The following is a 19,765-nucleotide window of genomic DNA, read 5'->3' on the forward strand; positions in this document are numbered from 1 at the left end:
ATTGTACCTTGATAATAATAATAATAATGATAGCATTTATTAAGCACTTACTATGTGCAAAGCACCGTTCTAAGTGCTGGGGAGGTTACAAGGTGATGAGGTTGTCTTATGGGGGGCTCACAGTCTTAATCCCCATTTTACAGATGAGGGAACTGAGGCCCAGAGAAGTTAAGTGACTTGCCCAAAGTCACACAGCTGACAAGTGGTGGAGCTGGGGTTTGAACCCATGACCTCTGACTCCAAAGCCAGTGCTCTTTCCACTGGGCCACGCTGCTTCTCTGATCTTCTCTTGATCTTATCTATCTCGCAGCCAACCTTTCACCCACTTCCTTCCTCGGGCCTGAAACTTCCTCCCTCCTCATATCTGACAGAATTTCACTTTCTCCACATTCAAAGCCTTATTAAAAACACATCTCCTCCAAAAGACCTTTCCCATTCATTCATTCAGTCATATTTATTGAGCACTTACTGTGTGCAGAACACTGTACAAAGTGCTTGGGAGAGTTCAATGCAACAATAAACAAACACATTCCCTGCCCACAATGAGCTGTCTAGAAGAACTAAGTCCTCATTTTCTCTTCTCCCTTCAGTGACAGCCTTGTATTATGATTTGCACCCTTTCCTCACCCATCCCTCAGCCCCATAGCACTTACGTACATAGCAGTAATTTAATTTATATATTTATATTAATGCCTGTCTCCCCCTTTAGACTGTAAACTCATTGTGGAGAGGGAGCTTGTCTACCAGTGCTGTTGTATTGTATTAATCAATCAATCACAAGTTGGCAACTTATAGGACTCATATTTATTGAGTGCATACTGTGTGCAGAGCACTGTACTAAGTGCTTGGGAATTATATTATATTTATTTATATTTATTTACTCATGTTTATTGAGTGCTTACTGTGTGCAGAGCACTGTACTAAGCACTTGGGAAGCATCAGACTGGTACCGTCCTACTCCCACCTGGCTTCTAGGGTAGGTTGGAAATATCTGGGGAGGATATGACTTGAGTCAATGGGGTGAAAATCCTCTGGTCAGTGGCAGGGCTGAGCTCTGGAGGGGTGTGTTCCAAGGCGAAGTGGGGTTCCCACCATCTCAAGGTCAAAATGGTATCTTGTAACTGCCTGAGCTAGCAGAGTTCAAAACAGAAGCCTCGGCAGAACACTACACCCGGGACCCAAGCTGCCTGACACCCCAGGCCAGGAATGTGGAAAAAGGTGTCCCTCGCCCACCGCTGGCAGCCAAATAAGATACGGAAGAGCAGAGGGAGGGGGATAGAGGTGGATGGAGATTGGACAAGTGGAAAGCAAAAGCCCAAACATCCTGGAAGGATAAGTACCAAATACCTGCCGCCTTGGATTTTCTGGGAAGTGATTCAAGACTTGCAGCAACTGGCTGTGTGTCACCTCTGCCCAGAGCATGGGATGCCCACTCTGTCTGCACCAAGTGAGAAGCCATGGGCCAAGTGAGTGTCCTGCTGAGAGCTTGTGGGGCTGAAAGCTAGATGCTTTGCCATGTGCCTATAACACATACATGAATTCTTCCCAAGTGCGAAGCATTTTTGGGCAGGAGCTAGGTGTTTTGTCATGTGTGAGTAGCACATAAATGTATTCCTCCCGAGCGGAAAGTGTCATGGGTGGGAGGTAGATGCTTTGCCATGTGCGAGTAACACATAAGTGAATTCCTCCTGATCTGGTCTCTCATTTTTGCCATGCCGATCCTCAAACCCATCCCCGGGTGGAGGAGAAGAAATGAAGAAAACTCAAGTCTCTTTCCCTGAGAGCTGGGGAGAAGTTAGGATATTCTATGTTCTGTCCTGAGAAACTGAAGGTCTGCGCTAAGTTACGTCTCTCACCTCCTCACTCTATAATTACTTCAGCACTCAACCTGCCACCAAAGTTACATCTTTAAACTTGGTTGCTTCCTTACCTGATATTTATTTTAATGTCTGCCTCCCTCATCATGCTGTAAGCATCTTGAAGGCAGAGATCATGTCTACTAACTCCATTGTTCTCTCCTAAGAACTTAGAAGAGTGCTCTGCACTGAATAAACATCTAATGAATATTACTGATTGACTGATTGACTGATTCTGTCTCATCAAGCCACACCAGAATTACAAAGAAGTTTAGTGTGAGTTAACTTGGTTAGAGACCTAGCTGATGCATAATTTCAGCTTGAATCTAGGTTTTCAGGGGTATGTCTTATGTAGCTCAGGCCTGAATCATCAGGGCCAGCTGATCCAGTTGGATTTTTAATGGTATTTGTTGCGCTATGTTCCAGGCACTGTATTAAGCTTTGGGGGAGATCAAAGATAATAATAATTATTATTATGGTATCTGTTAAGCGCTTACTGTGCACCAGGCACTGTACTAAGCACTAGGTTGCTTACAAGCAAATTAGGTTGGACAAAGTCCCTGTCCAGCATGGCGCTCACACTCTTAATCCCCATTTTACAGATAAGGTAACAGAGGCACAGAGGAGTAAAGTGGCTTGCCCAGGGCCACACAGCAGACAAGTGGTGGATCCAGGATTAGAACCCATGACCTTCTGATTCCCAGGCACTAAGCCACACTGCTTCTCACTATACCATGCTAATCACATTGGATACAGTTCCCTCTCAACATAAGTCTCACAGACTTAAACTCCATTTCACAGATGAGGTGACTGAAGCACAGAGAAGGTAAGTTCATTCATTCAATCATATTTATTGAGCACTCAACGTGTTCAGATCACTGTACTATGTGCTTGGAAGAGTACAATACAACAATAAACAGACACATTCCTTACCCACGAGTTTACAGTCTGGGGGAGAGACAGACATTATATATAAATCAATAAATTACAGATATATACATAAGTGCTGTGGGGCTGGAAGGGGGGAAGAACAAAGGGAGAAAGTCAGGGTGATGTAGAAGAGAGTGGGAGAAGAGGAAAGAGGGGCTTAGTCAGGAAAGGCCTCTGGAGGAGATGTGCCTTCAATAAGGCTTTAAACCAGGGGAGAAAAATTGTCAGATTTGAGGAGGAAGGGCGCTCCAGGGAAGAGGCAGGTGGCAGAGTCAGAATTAGAACCCAGGTCCTTATAACTCCCATACCTGTGCTCTTTCCAATAGGCCATGCTCCTTCTCTGGACTTCTAAGAGGAGGATCTGTACGATAGCTCTAAAACTCTTTAGGAGCCCGAGATAGTTGCCTTGCAAGTTGTTCAGCATTCTGAGTTTTTTCCCCTCTATCTGTGTTTCAAACCAAACCCTGGTATTTGTTTTGTTTTGTTTGGTGTTTTTTTTTTGTCTTGCCTGTTTGTCTGGAACTTATTGCCTTCTTTAGGAGTAGTTGGTGGAATAATACAGGTTTATACCTGCTCTGGGCAGTGTCAAGCCTGAGTTCTCAATCATTTTAGCTCCAAGCAGCTCCAAAATTAGTTCAGAGGGAACCTAGTTTCTCCCCTGGATTCAATAACAACAACAGAAATAATAATATTTGTTAGGAACTTACTATAAGCCAAGAATTGTACTAAGCACTAGGGTTGATACAATATAAGCAGATTGGACACACTCCCTGTTCTACAGTCTACGAGTGAGAGAGAAAAGTTATTTTATCCCCAGACAAGTTAAGTAACTTGCCCAGGGTCATACATCAGGTCTAGTACAGCAACAGCATCCGGCCCCTCATCTCCTGACTGGACTATGATATTAGCCTCCTCCCAGGTCTCTCTGCCTCCATCCTCTCTCATTTTCTGCTTCTCCTCCACTCTCTTGCCTAGATCAACCTCCAGATCAACCAGACCATCCGCTCTCCAAGCAAGCTAGCATCTTAGGTGGAGTTGCCAGAAGCCCACCACTACTTCCCCTCCCCACAGAATGGAGGAGCTGAAATCCCATCTAATGATTCAGGTCAACTGCTTTCCAAGAAGTGCTGTCCACGACTAGCTCTTCTTAGAAGCCCCCATTCCTCCTTAAGCTCCCAATCTCTTCTTTGCTTCACTGACTATTTCACTGATAACATCAAGGACATCACACTCCCATTTCCTCATCTTTCTCCTTTCTTCCTTCTGACTCCCAAGAGATCTCTAACCTGCTCCTCCAAGGTGACTGGTGACTTTCTTATAGCATGCCCAAAGGACTGTACTCCTTCTTGATCCTTCTCCAAGCCTTCATTGCTCTTGACACTTTATTACACTCCCTTCTCCTCAAAACACTTCTACCCTTCATTTTCATTCACTGGCTGGTTTGCTCTCACTCTCTTACCTCGGGCATCTTACAAGGTTCCGTTCTCTGTCCTTTCCTCTTCTCACTCTGTACCCACTCTCTCAGGAAGCTTCAGCAATTATCCTTATGTGGATGACTCCCAAATCTGCCTTTCAACTACCCTGCCATCCACATCACCTCTTCTTTCTCGGGCATCTCCATAGTGGGAGCAGTAGAAGAAACAAGGACATAACAGGCAGAAGCGTAATCATGTCAAGATGAAGTAATTAACTAAATAATTGAATCAGACAAATAAATAGACAAATGTTCATGAGTGCTGAGATTCAGAATTAAATACATAAGTGCCAAGATGGGCTGCTGGCTTGACATGATTTGAGTGTTGGAAATTAATTGGGGAGGACGCTTTTGGTTCTACATCAGTTAGGATGGGCTGTACCAAGGCAAGCAGCATTATGAATTAGGGGGATTAAAAGGGTGTTAAGAATCCTTAGAGGCCCTGAGGTTGCTCCCATCACCCCGACCTTGAAACTACTCCTCTAGAATCAGGGAAAGAATTGTTAGGTTTAGTCAGTATCCATGATAGGGCAAAAACTTCAGAGAAATACAGAATCCTGCTTTGTCTAGGAACCCCCACTTTCCTTCCAGCACTTCTGAAACCTCCCTGCTCTCATATATTTATTCCCGTCCTTAATCCGAGGCTAAATCGGAATAAACTCTGATGACAGAGGCAGAGGAAACTGTGGCAGAAATAACTTTAGGTGCCTGCTCTCTTTCTGTCGTCGAAACACACACAGCAATGCTCATTATAGTTAATCAGAATCGCCACACTGCATCAGGACTGAAAGTAATAGCCCTTATTGTCCATTAGAAACTGGGTTACATCGTTCTTTCACGGCTGCAGTTAACACCTATTATTTCCTTCAGGCACCAGTACACAGATTCAGGACCATTCAGCTAGGAGGTGGGTTAAGTGTGTGCAGGGTTACCTTTTGTCAGAAGCAGGAGTTCAAGAAGCCAGTCCCTCTGGAGTGTGGATGGATACCCAGAGGAGAGATGTTGCCGGAATCCCACTGAACCAAAGCAGGGTGGAAAGGCAGAGGTGTGACTTTACATTAGCGTGCTGTTTGCCTTGAAGGCCCCCGGAACAAGAGGATTAGTACCCTCAGAGGAGCAATCCATTTTCTGCTTTGAGGTCTGGGCTGCAGGTGCTTAGAGCTGAAGAGCAGCGGAGAAGCAGAGTGGCTCAGTGGAAAGGGCACAGGCTTTGGAGTCAGAGGTCATGGGTTCAAATTCCTGCTCCGCCAATTGTCAGCTGTGTAACTATTAACTGTGTGGGGATTAAGATTGTGAGCCCCACGTGGGACAACCTGATCGCAGAGCATCCCCCCAGCACTTAGAACAGTGCTTTGCACATAGTAAGTGCTTAACAAATACTATCATTATTATTATTATTACTACTGAGCCCTGAGTGGCTTTACACCCTGACTCAGGTGTACATCGCTCCCCTGGAGCCATTGCAGAAGGAGAGGATTTATGAAAAAGCTCCAAGTGCCACTGATAACAGAGAGTCCAAATACAAGGCAGTCAGACAGGATTTCTCCAACCTTCTGACTCGGTTTGGCAGGATAACAGTGGAAAAGAAAAAGCTTTTGGAACTTGATGCCAACATCCAGCCAAATTTTGGTTGCTTCAGAATCCAAACTTTTCCCTTGTGAAACCATCAAGAGCACAGTGGGCGATGATGGAGTGAGAACTTCAATCAGAATTTGGTGGGCAGGTGTGTGTCTGTGTATGTGTTTGTATGTGTGTGCATGTATGTGTGTATGGAGGGTGCATATATGAATGTGTGGTGGGGGGTGTTTTAAAACCATCCATTTGATACCAAAGAAGCACAGAAAAGAAATTTAAAACTTTTTGATCAGATGCTGGAATGTTCGCACTGACACAGAAAAATATATTTCTACTTTATTACTTTTTTCCTCTTTTAAAAGGATAATTTATTTATTCTGTTTCACTGGGAACTTATTTTTGACAACCAACCAGCCCTTCTGAAATGCCAGAAAGCGAAGGAACTAAATATATAGATTGCTTAAATTAGAATATACAACTTCAAAATCAGTGTTCGTGAAAGGAAAAAAAAATCAAAAAATCAGCTCAGTTCTCTCCTCCCTTTACCCCATGGGGAATGTGAGGATAAATGACACCCCAATATTTCCAGCACAGTCTGACACCTCTCTTCAATTCTAGACTGTGAGTCTTCTAGACTGTGAGCCCACTGTTGGGTAGGGACTGTCTCTATATGTTGCCAGCTTGTACTTCCCAAGCGCTTAGTACAGTGCTCTGCACACAGTAAGCGCTCAATAAATATGATTGATTGATTGATTCAATTGGGCCCGGGACGTCAGTCCTCTAGCAAACATTCACCTACCTGCCTCCTCCCTGGGTAGTGTACCTGGCTTCTTTCCAATCCCAGTTAGGGTGGAGTGTCCACCTCATATTTACTGCTTCCTCCTCCTTCCCAGTTTTGCAGGAGAGCCCTGCCCAATTCCAGGCACTCCGACCACACCATAGTTTCTCCCAGCACTTAGGAAGTGCTGAAAGTCAAATGGAACATGAAACTTCCAGATTCCCACTGCCCCTGCCAGAAAACCCATTTGCCCCTGGAGTGAGGGAGGGGGTGGGGGTGGTCACTGCCTGTCAAAGTTCCAGTTGGAAGTTGTGGGGGGGTTTTTGAGAAGCAGCATGGCGTTGTCGATGGCATGGGACTTAACGTCAGAAGGCCATGAGTTCTAATCCCAGCTTTGCCACTTCTCTGCTGTGCAACCTTGGGCAAGTTACTTCACTTCGCTGTGCTGCAGTCACCTCATCTATCTGGGGATTGAGACTGTGAGCCCATGGAAGAGGGACTGTGTTCAACCCAATTTGCTTGGATCTGCCCCAGTGCTTAGTACAGTGCCTGGCACACAGTAAGTGCTTAACAAATACCGCAATCATTATTATTACTGTTATATGCTTTCTGCACTGCATTTAGATTTTGAGAATTCTCCCCAGAATTCCCTCACATACATACAAATCCATAAATTTTGCGCATTCCTACATTGTGTGTGCACCAGTATAATTTATACCAAGGTCCCTTGTACTTCATGACTACATGTAAATGCTATCCTGTTTCTCAGTAACTAGTTTTACATAAGTAGATTTTCACTCCCCTTAAAATGCTCTTTGGTCTTGTTAATCTATATGTTTTGGAACAAATAAAACCCCGGTTTCACTTGAAAAGTCCTAGATAGTTGAGGCCATATCTGAGGGCTGAATCATCTGGCTAATTTGCTCAACTTACATCCAAAGGGGATGGAATCATCTTCACACAGGGAGGGTGGTGTGCTACCCAAATCCAGCAGACCAAGAAATCATTTCCAGTACATTACAGACTTTTGCAATTCTAAAGACCATAACTCTTAAACCCTTGGTTGGCTATTTCCCTCTTTCACTGAGCAGAAAAACACTGTTTTCACACAAGGAGGTGTGTTGCAGAAACTACTGATTTTGATTAGGGTCAGAATAAAATCTCTTCAGAGCAGGTCCTGAAAACTGCAGCCTCAAATTACTTCCAAAGAAGCCATCCTGAATTTGTTACCATTTTCCTTTGTGGAAAAAAAAACACATGGAAGTGTGGGTCTGGGTTTTCTTTTCTTTTTCTTCTCCTCCTCTCCCCTTCCACCTTCCCCTCCTCCCCTTCTTTGTGCTCCCCCCCTCCTCTTTCTCCTCCTTCTCTTTCTCCTTCATCTCCTTCTCCTCCTCCTTCTCCACCTTTTCCTTCTCCTTCTTTTAGATTCAGCTTTCCATCTGGGTGCTGGAGAAGTTCTATGAACTCAGTTCAGCAAGTCCAGCAACCTCCTTGCCTCATCAAATGTTTCTTGCCAAGGACCTTGTACATCGAGTGACATTTCAGGGACTCCATCTTAGCTTGGCCCCATTTCTCTCCCTTCTATGCCCTCACATAGCATTCCTTTACTATCACACCCCACTTATGGAGCTTGGCAGCCTCCTGCCCATCCACTGACAAACTGCCCCATATTCATTCATTAATTCATTCAAACATCTATATTGAGCATTTACTGTGTGCAGAGCATTGTACTAAGCACTTCAGAGAGTACAATACAACAATGAACAGACACATTACCTGTCCACAATGAGCTTATAGTCTAGAGGTGGGGAGACAGACCTCAATATAAATAAATTACAGATACGTACATAAGTGCTGTGGGGCTGGGAGAGGGGAAGAGAAAAGAGAGCAAGTCAGGGTGAAGCAGAAAAGAGTGGGAGAAGAGGAAAGGGGGGCTTAACCTGGGAAGGCCTCTTGGAGATGTGCCTTCAATAAGGCTTTGAGGGGGGAGAGTAATTGTCTGCAGACTTGAGGGGTAGGGTATTCCAGGCCAGAGGCAGGATGCGGCCTAAGGATCAGCAGTGAGAAAGGAGAGATTAAGGCACAGTGAGACGGTGTGGACTGTGTTTTAGAAAAAGACTAGTGAGGTGAGGTAGTAGGGGGCAAGGTGGGAGAGTGCTTTAATGCCAATGTTGAGAAGGTTTTGTTTGATGCAGAGGTGGAAGGGCAACCACTGGGGTTTTTGAGGAACAGGGTGACATGTCCTGAATGATTTTGTAGAAAAATGATCTGGGCAGCAGAGCAAAGTATGGACTGGAGTGGGGAGAGACTGGAGGCTGGGAGAACAGCAAGGAGGCTGATGCAGTAATCCAGGCAGGATAGGAGGAGTGATTGTATTAGCATGATAGTAGTTTGGATGGAGAGGAAACAGTTGATTTTTGTGATGTATTGAATATAATAATAATAATAATAATGGTATTTGTTAAGCACTTATTATGTCCCAAGCACTGCTCTAAGCGCTGGGGTAGATACAAAGTAATCGGATTGTCCCACATTAGGCTCACAGTCTTAATCTTTATTTTATATATGAGGTAACTGAGGCACAGAGAAGTTAAGTGACTTGCCCAAAGTCACACAGCTGATAAATGGCAGAGCCGGAATTAGAACCCACGACCTCTGATTCCCAAGCCTGTGCTCTTTCCACTGGTTGAATGAGACAGAAGATTCAAGGATAATGCCAAGGGCTTGTGAGACAGGAAGGATGGTGGTGACACCTACAGTGATGGGAAAGTCAGAGGGAGGACAGGGTTTGGATGGGAAGATAAGGAGTTCAGTTTTGGACAAGTTTAGTTTGAGGTGACGGGAGGTCATCTGAGTAGACATTTCTGTGCTGGAGGGATGGTTTCCTACCCCTGCTGGATCTCATCTTTTTTATATGTTATTTGTGAAGCGCTTACTATGTGTCAGGTACTGAACTAAGTGCTGGGGTAGATACAAGCTAGTCAGGTTGGATACAATTCCCGTCCCACGTGGGGCTGAAAATCTTAATCCCCACTTTGCAGATAAGGTAACTGAGGCACAGAGAAGTTAAGTAACTTACCCAAGGTCACACAGCAGATGAGTGGTAGAGCTGGAATTAGAACCCAGGCCCCAGGCCCAATCTCTATTCACTAACCACTGTTTTGATCAAGCACAATCAGTGGTACTTACTGAGTGTTTATTCTGCACAAAGCACTTGTCTAACACACTTGGGAGTGCTTATTCTGCACAAAGCACTGTGTAACACACTTGGGAGAGTCACTGGAGTTAGTAAACATGATCCTTGTCCTCCAGGACATTATGAAAGAATGACCCTAACATCAAAAAGCTACTGGGGGTGAAATAACATATCAATGGTTTCCAATCCTGGCCCCACCACTCATCTGCTGTGTGACCTTGGTCAAGTTACTTACTTCTCTGGCCTCAGTTACCTCTCCTGTAAAATGGGGATTAAGAGTGTCACCTGTGAGCCTCATGTGGGACAGGGACTGTGTCCAAGCTGGTTTGCTTGTATCTACCCCAGAGCTTAGTACAGTGTCTGACACATAGTAAGTGCTTAACAAATACTATTATTATTATTATAATAGTATTATTAAAAACAGCTTGTTACTAATAAATGTTAGTTTAGTGTAAAAAACACAGGTCTGGGAACCAGGAGATCTAGACTCTAGTTCAGGTTCTCAAAATAGGTAAAGCCAGACGGAGCCATACCAACAGGGGCAAAGCTTTATGACCAAAGAGCCACCTATGGCTTTCTGTGAGGTAGGTAGGTAAGTATTTAAAGACAGTACCAGTGTCAGGTCAGATAGCTCCAATCTCACCTTGCTCCCATGAAGGTATGGCCTAGACCCTGGCCTACAGAAAAGAGGACAGGACTGAGAGTCAGGAAACCTGGGTTCTCATCCTGTCTTCACTACTTGCATGCTCTTTGGCCTTGGGCAGTAGCATGTCCTCTAGACTTTAAGCTCATACTCAATGTGGGCAGGGAATGTGTCAGTTATTATATTGTACTCTCCCAAGCACTTAGTAATAATAATAAATAATGATGGCATTTGTGAAGCACTTACTATGTGCAAAGCACGGTTCTAAGCGCTGGGGGGAATACAAGGTGATCAGGTTATCCCACGTGGGGCTCACCATCCTCATCCCCATTTTACAGATGAGGTAACTGAGGCTCAGAGAAGTTAAGTGACTTGCCCAAGGTCACACAGCAGACATGTGTCAGAGCCGGGATTTGAACCCATGACCTCTGACTCCCAAATCCGGGCTCTTTCCACTGAGCCACACTGCTTCTCTAATAACATTTGCATTGGCCGGGAATCGAACCCAGGCCTCCCACGTGGCAAGAGAGAATTCTACAACTGAACCACCAATGCTCAGTGCTCTGCACACAGGAAGTGCTCAAAAGATATGATTGACTGCCTGACTGCCTCAGTTTCCTGTAAAATGGAGATTAAATACCTGTTCTCTTTCCCACTTAGACTGTGGGACAGTGACTGGGTCTGATATGATTATTTTGTATCTATCCCAGCATTTAGCACATCATAAGCATCTAAGAAATATGAAATAGCCCTATTATGATTACCATTTATTATGCTTCTGTGTTTGTTTCATTTTTGATCTTTGTTTCATGATCCTCCCTAAGATGCTGCGCTAGGAGAACTGCACCTCTTTCAACTGCAATGTGCCTTGCTCATTATTGGGTAGGGACCATCCCTATATGATGCAGACTTGTACTTCCCAAGTGCTTAGTACAGTGCTCTGCACACAGTAAGCGCTCAATAAATACTATCAAATGAATGAATGAATTGCCAGAGTTTCCTCCTAGCTTTTAGCTGTAACATGTCACTTTTCAGGGTCTTGAAAGCACCTCATCCATTCCCCATGTTAATAGTTGCCCCACATCAGTATACCTCCCTAGGATACCAGGGGAAATAAGAAGGCAGATAACAAAATCAAGAGAGCTAGTGTGTCCTCTGTGTCTCCTCCTCCCTCTCACCCCCCTGGCCCTACCTCCTTCCCCTCCCCACAGCACCTGTATATATGTTTGTACAGAATTATTACTCTATTTATTTTCCTTGTTCATATTTACTATTCTATTTATTTTGTTAATGATGTGCATTTAGCTTCAATTCTATTTATTCTGGCGACTTGACACCTGTCCACATGCTTTGTTTTGTTGTCTGTCTCCCCCTTCTAGATTGTGAGCCCATTGTTGTGTAGGGACCTTCTCTATATATTGCCAAACTTGTACTTCCCAAGTGCTTAGTACAGTGCTCTGCACACAGTAAGTGCTCAATAAATATGATTCAATGAATGACCCGCCATCGACACCCAACCCACATCCTCTCCCTGGCCTGGAATGCCCTCCCTCCGCACATCCACCAAGCTAGCTCTCTTCCTCCCTTCAAAGCCCTACTGAGAGCTCACCTCCTCCAGGAGGCCTTCCCAGACTGAGCCCCCTCCTTCCTCTCCCTCTCCTCCCCCTCCCCATCCCCCGTGCCTTACCTCCTTCCCCTCCCCACAGCACCTGTATATATGTATATATGTTTGTACATATTTATTACTCTATTTATTTTACTTGTACATATTTATTCTATTTATTTTATTTTGTTAATATGTTTTGTTTTGTTGTCTGTCTCCCCCTTCTAGACTGTGAGCTCATTGTTGGGTAGGGACTGTCTCTATATGTCGCCAAATTGTACTCACCAAGCGCTTAGCACAGTGCTCTGCACATAGTAAGTGCTCAATAAATATGACTGAATGAATGAATGAATGAAACCGACAGTGCGATACCAACATGACATCAAGATGCACACAAAGTTGAATGCCTGTCAGGCAGCTATAGTCTCTGACCTTATTTAACATTACTAGACTTGACCTTATAAAAAATGCTAACCACGAAAGCCACCTACGTAGTATGAGCATAAGTAGTAACAGTAGTAATAGTAGTAATTAAAAAAATATTCTACATCTATACCAACTTCCTTGGAGAATTTATTCACTCAGCTTCAACTATCGCCTCTATGTGGATGATTTCCAAATCTTCATCTCCAGCCCGTAAATCTCTCCCTCTCTGCACTCTTGCATTTCCTCCTGCCTTTGAGATATCTCTACTTGAGTGTGCCACCATCACCTCAAACTCAATATGTCTACAACAGAACCCTTTATCACCCCACTCAAAACCTGTCCTTCCCCTGACTTTCTCAACACTGTAGATGGCACAGTCAAAGCCCGTGAGAAGCAGCGTGGCTCAGTGGAAAGAGCACAGGCTTTGGAGTCAGAGGTCAGGGGTTCAAATCCCGGCTCTGCCAATTGTCAGCTGTGTGACTGTGGGCAAGTCACTTAACTTCTCTGTGCCTCAGTTACCTCATCTGGAAAATGGGGATTGAGACTGTGACAACCTGATCACCTTGTAACATCCCCAGCACTTAGAACAGTACTTTGCATATAGTAAGTGCTTTATAAATGCCATTATTATTCTTATTATAAATGATGGCATTTGTTAAGCGCTTACTATGTGCAAAGCACTCTTCTAAGTGCTGGGGGGATACAAGGTGATCAGGTTGTCCCACATGGGGCTCACAGTCTTAATCCCCATTTTACAGATGAGGTAACTGAGGCACAGAGAGGTTAAGTGACTTGCCCAAAGTCACACAGCTGACAAGTGGCAGAGTCGGGATTCGAACCCATGACCTCTAGCTCCCAAGTCTGGGCTCTTGACACTGAGCTCTGCACACAGTAAGCGCTCATTAAATATGATAGACTGACAGACTGACAGACTGGTACTTGTTAAGTACTTACTATGGGCCAAACACCGTTCTTATAACTGTGGTAGATACAAGTTCATCAGGTTGGATGCAGTCCCTGTCCCACATGGGAGTCACGGTCTAAACAGGAAAGAGTAGGATTTAATCCCCGTTATACAATTGGGGTAACTGGGGTGCAGAGAAGTTAAATGACATGCCCAAGGTCACAAAGTGGACATGTGGCAGAGTAGGATTAGAACCCAGGTCCTCTGACTCCCAAGCCTGGTCTCTTTCCACTAGGCCACACTGCTTCTCTAATAGTAAGAGTAGTAGTAGTAGTAATAGTAGTACTAATTGTGGTATTTGGTAAATGCTTACTCTGTGCTAGGCACTGTACTAAGTGCTGGAGTGCATTTGCGTAGGACACAGTCCTGCCCCACTTGAGGCTCACAGTTTCAATCCCCATTTTACAAATGAGGCAACTGAGGCCCAGAAAAGTGAAATGACTTGGCCCAAGGTCCCAGACCTGGGATTAGATAAATAGATAAATGGCAGAGCCGGGATTAGAACCCATGACTTTCCGGTTCCCAGGCCCAGGCTCTATCCAGTATGCTGCTTCTCAATAGTAGAAGTAATAATAATAATAACAATAATAATGGCATTTATTAAATGCTTACTATGTGCAAAGCACTGTTCTAAGCACTGGGGAGGTTACAAGGTGATCAGGTTGTCCCACTGGGGGCTCACAGTCTTCATCCTCATTTTACAGATGAGGGAACTGATGCTCAGAGAAGTGAAGTGACTTGCCCAAAATCACACAGCTGACAGTTGGCGGAGCCAGAATTTGAACCCCTGCCCTCGGACTCCAGCAGTGTAGCACTCATTCCTACATGCAGGAAGTGGTAAGAATGATGGAGTCTCCTGTCAAGAGTGAGATTTGAGCCTCAGAATGTGAGTGCAGGAGTTGATTATAGTACTAGTGGCTTGCTCAGAGCCACTCACTCTCTCTGACTCCTGCCAGGAAAGAGAGTCCCTGCCGGGACGTGGAGTGCTATGAATAAGAAGGTAAGCAGGGGCACGGCACATTGTGAAATACATGTATGGTTTCCACCCATGTTAGCCAGACACAGGCAGAACTGGAATGAGAACCCAGGTCTTCTGATTCACAGAGTGCTCTTTCCACTGGACCAACAGTAGGTCTTCGAGGGGCATGGCAGAATTGCAAGAAAATGCAGTCAGAAGGCCAGCATTAATGTAATCCTTGTCACTTCATACCATTTCTAAGCAGGACTTGGGAGGAGAATGGATAATCACAAGTTATCCAAACAGCTGATTTTGTTAAAATGAAATGGGGAAACTAAACCTAATAGGCAGGAAAATGTCTCACTGATACAAAACTTCAGCTATTGTGACAGGATAGTAAACAGATGAAAGACAACAGAAGAAAACAGGTGATCTCAGAGTGCTATATACAGGAAGGGAGAATTGTCATGGAGCAGAGGCTCAGGGAAGATTATCACACACAAAGAAAGAGAAATGACGTGGAAATAGTATCTGAGAAGGTGGTGTTTTTTTTCTTCCCTCTTTTCCCCCTCTCTCCCTCCACCCAGCCCTATCTACTCCTTATACACTCTTATATCCTCCTATCTTTAGTAGATTTTGGGGGCCCATCTCCCCACTAAATTGTAAATTCCTTGAGAACAGGGATTATGCCTAGACTTCCCCCTCTTGACTGTAAACTCACTGTGGACGGGGAATGTGTCTATAAACTCTGTCATATTGTATGCTCCCAAGCACTTGGAACAGTGCTCTGCACACATTGAGTGCTCAATAAATACCACTGATTGATTGATGCCTACTAACTCTACTGTATTCTCCTACACATACAGAGCAGGGGTCTGCAGGAGTAAGTGCTCAGTAAATATAGTATTTATTTCAGCATAGGCAGTGTGGCTTAGTGGAAAGAGCACGAGCTTGGGAGTCAGAGGACGTGAGTTCTAATACCGACTCTGTCACTTGAATGCTGTGTGACCTTGGGCAAGCCACTTAACTTCTCTGTGCCTCAGTTACCTCATTTATAAGACAGGGATTAAGACTGAACGCCTCATGTGGGACAACCTGATTACTTTCTCTCTGTCCCAGCGCTTAGAACAGTGCTTGGCACACAGAAAGTGCTAATGTAACTGATCGACTGAATTCCATTTGTTTGAGGTCAGAAAAAACTCAGGTCTTTGTTCATGTGATTCCTGACTTGCTGACAATTCCGCTTGTTTGACAGGGCTGCTCAGCACTCCTTAATGGTCCATTAACTTCAAAGACGAATTGTGTCACACAGAAGTGTTCGTCTTTCAGATTCTATATATACACATAACTTGCTGTCCTTTAAGCTTGAAAATAATTTGGAGATGACCTGAAATCTTTATTGATGTGTATATCTGGTTGACAATCCCTTCCACATTGTGCTAATGCAAGTATTTCACCTTACAGCTATTGCATGTTACCCAATCAATCAATCAATCAATCAGTGGTATTTAGTGCTCACTAAATGCAGATCGTTGTACTAAATATTTGGGAGAGTACAATACAAAAGAGTAGGAAATAGATGATCCCTGCTCACAAGGAGATGAGAGATTAGAGAAGGATACATACACAAGGACTGGGGGGCAGGGGGAGGGGTGTATATCAAAGTGCTTAGACCCAAGTGAACAGATGATGCAAGGAACTGAGGGTGTAGTCTGGGAAGCTATCTTGGAGGAGATGTGATTTTAGGAGGCTTTTGAAGGAGGGAGAGTGGTGATATGTCAGATGTGAAGAGGGAAGGAGTTTCAGGCCTGAGGGCAGGTATGGAGAAGGGCTCAGCAGTGAGATAAATAAGAATTAGGTACAGTGAGGTGGTTAGTTTTGGAGAATCAAAGTGTGCAGGTTGCATTGTAGTAGGAGATTGTCTATGGGGAAAGCCTAATGAGTGCTTTAAAGCTAATGGTGAGGAATTTCTGGGAATGTGTCTGTTATATTGTTATAATAATAATAATAATAATGGCATTTGTTAATCGATTACGATGTGCAAAGCACTGTCCTAAGTACCGGGGAGGTTACAAGGTGATCACGTTGTCCCACATGGGGCTCACAGTCTTAATCCCCATTTTACAGAGGAGGTAACTGAGGCCCAGAGAAGTTAAGTGACTTGCCCAAAGTCACACAGCTGACAAGCGGCAGAGCTGGGTTTGGAACCCATGACCTCTGACTCCCAAGCCCGGGCACTTTCTACTGAGCCACGCTGCTTGTCATACTCACCCAAGTCCTGCACAAAGTAAGTGCTTAATAAATCCCATCGATTGATTGAAAAACTTCTGTGTCATGTGGAGATGAATGGGCAACCACTGGAAGTTTTTAGGAGAAGGGACCAAGTTTGTTTTTTTTTAGAAGAAACAATCAACTTAGCAGAGTGGAATGAGTACTGGAGTGGGGAGAGACAGGAGGCTGGGAGGTCAGCAAGGAGGCTGCTGCAGTATTCAAGGTGGGAAAAATGATGGTGTTATCTATTGTAATGGGAAAGTCCAAGGAAGGACAGGGTTTGGGTGGAATGATAGGAGTTTGGTTTTAGTTTTTTCAGTTTGAGGTATTTGGAGGACACCTAAATAGAGATGGCTTTGAGGCACCACAAAATGTAAGACTGGAGAGGAGAGAGACCAGGGCTGGAGAGGTACACTTGGAAATCATCCACATAGAGTTGATAATTGAAGCTGTGAGAGTGAATGAATTCACCAAGGCAGTGGGTGTAGCTGAAGAATTGAAGGTGACCTAAAATTGAGCCTTGAGGGACTCCCACAGTTAGGGGTTGGGAGGCAGAGGAGTAATTGGGGAAAGAGACTGAGAAGGAAAGGCCAGAGAGATAGGAAAACCAGGAAAGGTTAGTGACAGTGAAGCCAAGATTCAATAGCACTTCCAGGAGAAGGGGGTGGTTCACTGTTTCAAAGGCAGCTGAGCAGTCAAGGAGGATTAGGATGTAGTAGAGGACACTGGATGTGGCCAGAAGGAGGTCATTAATAACCTCTGATAAGACAGTTTATGTGGTTGGGGTGAAAGCCAAATTGAAAAGGGTCGAGGAGGGAATAGGAGGAGAGGAAGTGAAGACAGGGTTGTAAACAATTCGCTCAAGGAGTTTGGAGAAGAAAGGTAGGAGAGAGATAGAGCAATAACTGTAGGGTGCCATGGGGTCTTTTTTTTTTTAGGATAAGAGACAAGGGCAGGTTTGTAAGAAGTAGAGAAGGAGCCATTAGAGAGTTAGAGGTTAAAGATGGCAATCAGAGAGGGGTAGGAGGGGAAAAGAGTATAGATAAGGTACTAAGGAATGGAATTGGAGGAGCAGGTGGAGGGAGCAGATTTTAAGAGGGGGGAATACTGCTGGGAAGAAGGGAGAGTCAAGGAGGGTACAGGAGGAGGGTGGGATTTGAGAGGTGCAGGGGAAATTTTAGGGAGATTGTGCTTGATTGTTTAACTTTAATCAATGAAATACCCACTGTATCAATTAATTGTATTTACTGAACATATATCGTGCTCAGTATGCAGAGTACTGTACTGAGGGCCGGGAAAAGTACAATAGGAGTAGTACACATGACCGTTGCCCACAAGGAGTGAACTATTGAGCAGGGTTCCTCTTATTTAGAAAACAGGAGCAAGCCCTTCCAAAGTTCTTTTTTCTTATACAGATTCAGCCACTCAGGTTTGAAGGCTCCCAGTGGTCTTTCTTTGAGAAGCCTATCAGCTGAATGAGTGCTATTTCCTCCTCTTCACTTGGATTGAGCAGACCCAGCCACTGTTTAACAGAAGCAATAAGCTACCCCCAGCCAGCTTGGCAATCAACCCTTTTTATCTAATGTGCGTTTATGCCCACCTGACTTTCTATTTATGCAAACCAGGATCCGTTTCTATCGGACCTTTGGACATCACAAGTCCACGTGGACATCTAGCACAAGTCCTGTGAGACCAGCAGATGGTAGCTCAACTCCCTGAAGAACACTCTTCTCCAGAGCCCTCTGGAAGGCTAGAAACTGCAGCTTCACACTCTGAAGTCTCTCTCTCTCTCATATACACACACACATACACACATAAACAGGTATATTTAGTCAGATGATGTACTTGTTTTAAAAAAAAAAACAGTCATCTGCTGCCATTCCCCTCCTTTTCCACAACTTCTGTTCAAGGAAGCTATCACTTTTTGCATCTGTTTCACGGCCAAACATCTGGAACTACAACTCCATCCTTGACTTCCCCCATTAGAGTTTGTTTGGATTAGTACTGGCCTCTGTGCCCTGCACACAGTACGTGTTCAATAAATACCAATGATGGAAATATTGGAGGTTGCATAAGGACTACACTGTTGGGTAGGGACTGTCTCTATATGTTACCAACTTGTACTTCCCAAGCGCTTAGTACAGTGCCCTGCACACAGTAAGCGCTCAATAAATATGATTGATTGATTGATTGACTAGCCAAAGGGGAAGCATATTGCCTGCATGAGCTGGATAGATGGTCGACACAGTTCCAAAGCACTGGATTTTTGCTGAACCCTCCGCTGAGCATTAGCCATAGACACAGAGCTGGGAAAGTGGAATAGGCCAAAATGGAGGTCAAAGTCTAAAGTACCATTTGAAGAAAGTAACCCCAAAACAAAAATTTGTTTAAAATGTCAGAAGCAGGAGAGCACCATTGGTCTAAGTGACAAGAGCATGGACCTGGGCATCAAAGGACCTGGGTTATGATCCTGGCTCCACCGTTTGTCTGTCATGTCACCTTGAGTATGTCACTTAACTTCTTTGTGCCTTAGTTACCTCATCTGTAAGATGGGGATTAAGACTGTGAGCCCACTAGGAAGGCTAGAAACTGCCGTTTCACTTCTTCTCTCTCTCTATCTGTCTTTTAATCATTTAATCCATGCCCATGCCCACATCCTACCTCTGGCCTGGAATGCCCTCCCTCTCCATATTCATTCATTCATTCAAATGTATTTATTGAGCACTTATTGTGTGCAGAGCACTATACTAAGCGCATGGGAAAGTACAATACAACAAAAAACAGAGACATCTTCTCCAAGATGCCTTCCTTGACTAAGCCTTCACTCTCTCTTTTCTCACTCCTTTCTGCAATGCCTGGATTTGCATCCTTTATTCACCTGTCCCTCAGCCTCACAGCATTTATGTATATATCCTTAATTTATTTATTATGTTGGTATCTGTCTCCCCTTCTAAACTGTGAGTTTGCTGTGGGCAGGGAATGTGTCTACCAAGTCTGTTGTATTGTACTCTCCAAGCGCTTAGTAAAGTGTTCTACACACAGTAAGTGTTCAATAAATATGACTGATTGATTGATTGAATTTAAGGCTAGA

At 44.3% G+C, this 19,765-nt stretch overlaps 1 protein-coding gene and 1 non-coding gene across 2 annotated transcripts in view; both read right to left on the minus strand.

Annotated features, from left to right (window-relative positions):
* The window catches only part of OPCML (opioid binding protein/cell adhesion molecule like), a 1,278,294-nt gene that overhangs the window by 1,196,844 nt on the left and 61,685 nt on the right, over positions 1–19,765 (minus strand). The window lies entirely within an intron of this gene.
* On the minus strand, positions 10,937–11,007 carry TRNAG-GCC. Its single transcript has one exon. It is a non-coding gene; the product is annotated as a tRNA-Gly (tRNA).

Source organism: Tachyglossus aculeatus, chromosome 11, assembly GCF_015852505.1.
Source record: "Tachyglossus aculeatus isolate mTacAcu1 chromosome 11, mTacAcu1.pri, whole genome shotgun sequence".
Classification (NCBI taxonomy): Eukaryota; Metazoa; Chordata; class Mammalia; order Monotremata; family Tachyglossidae; genus Tachyglossus; species Tachyglossus aculeatus.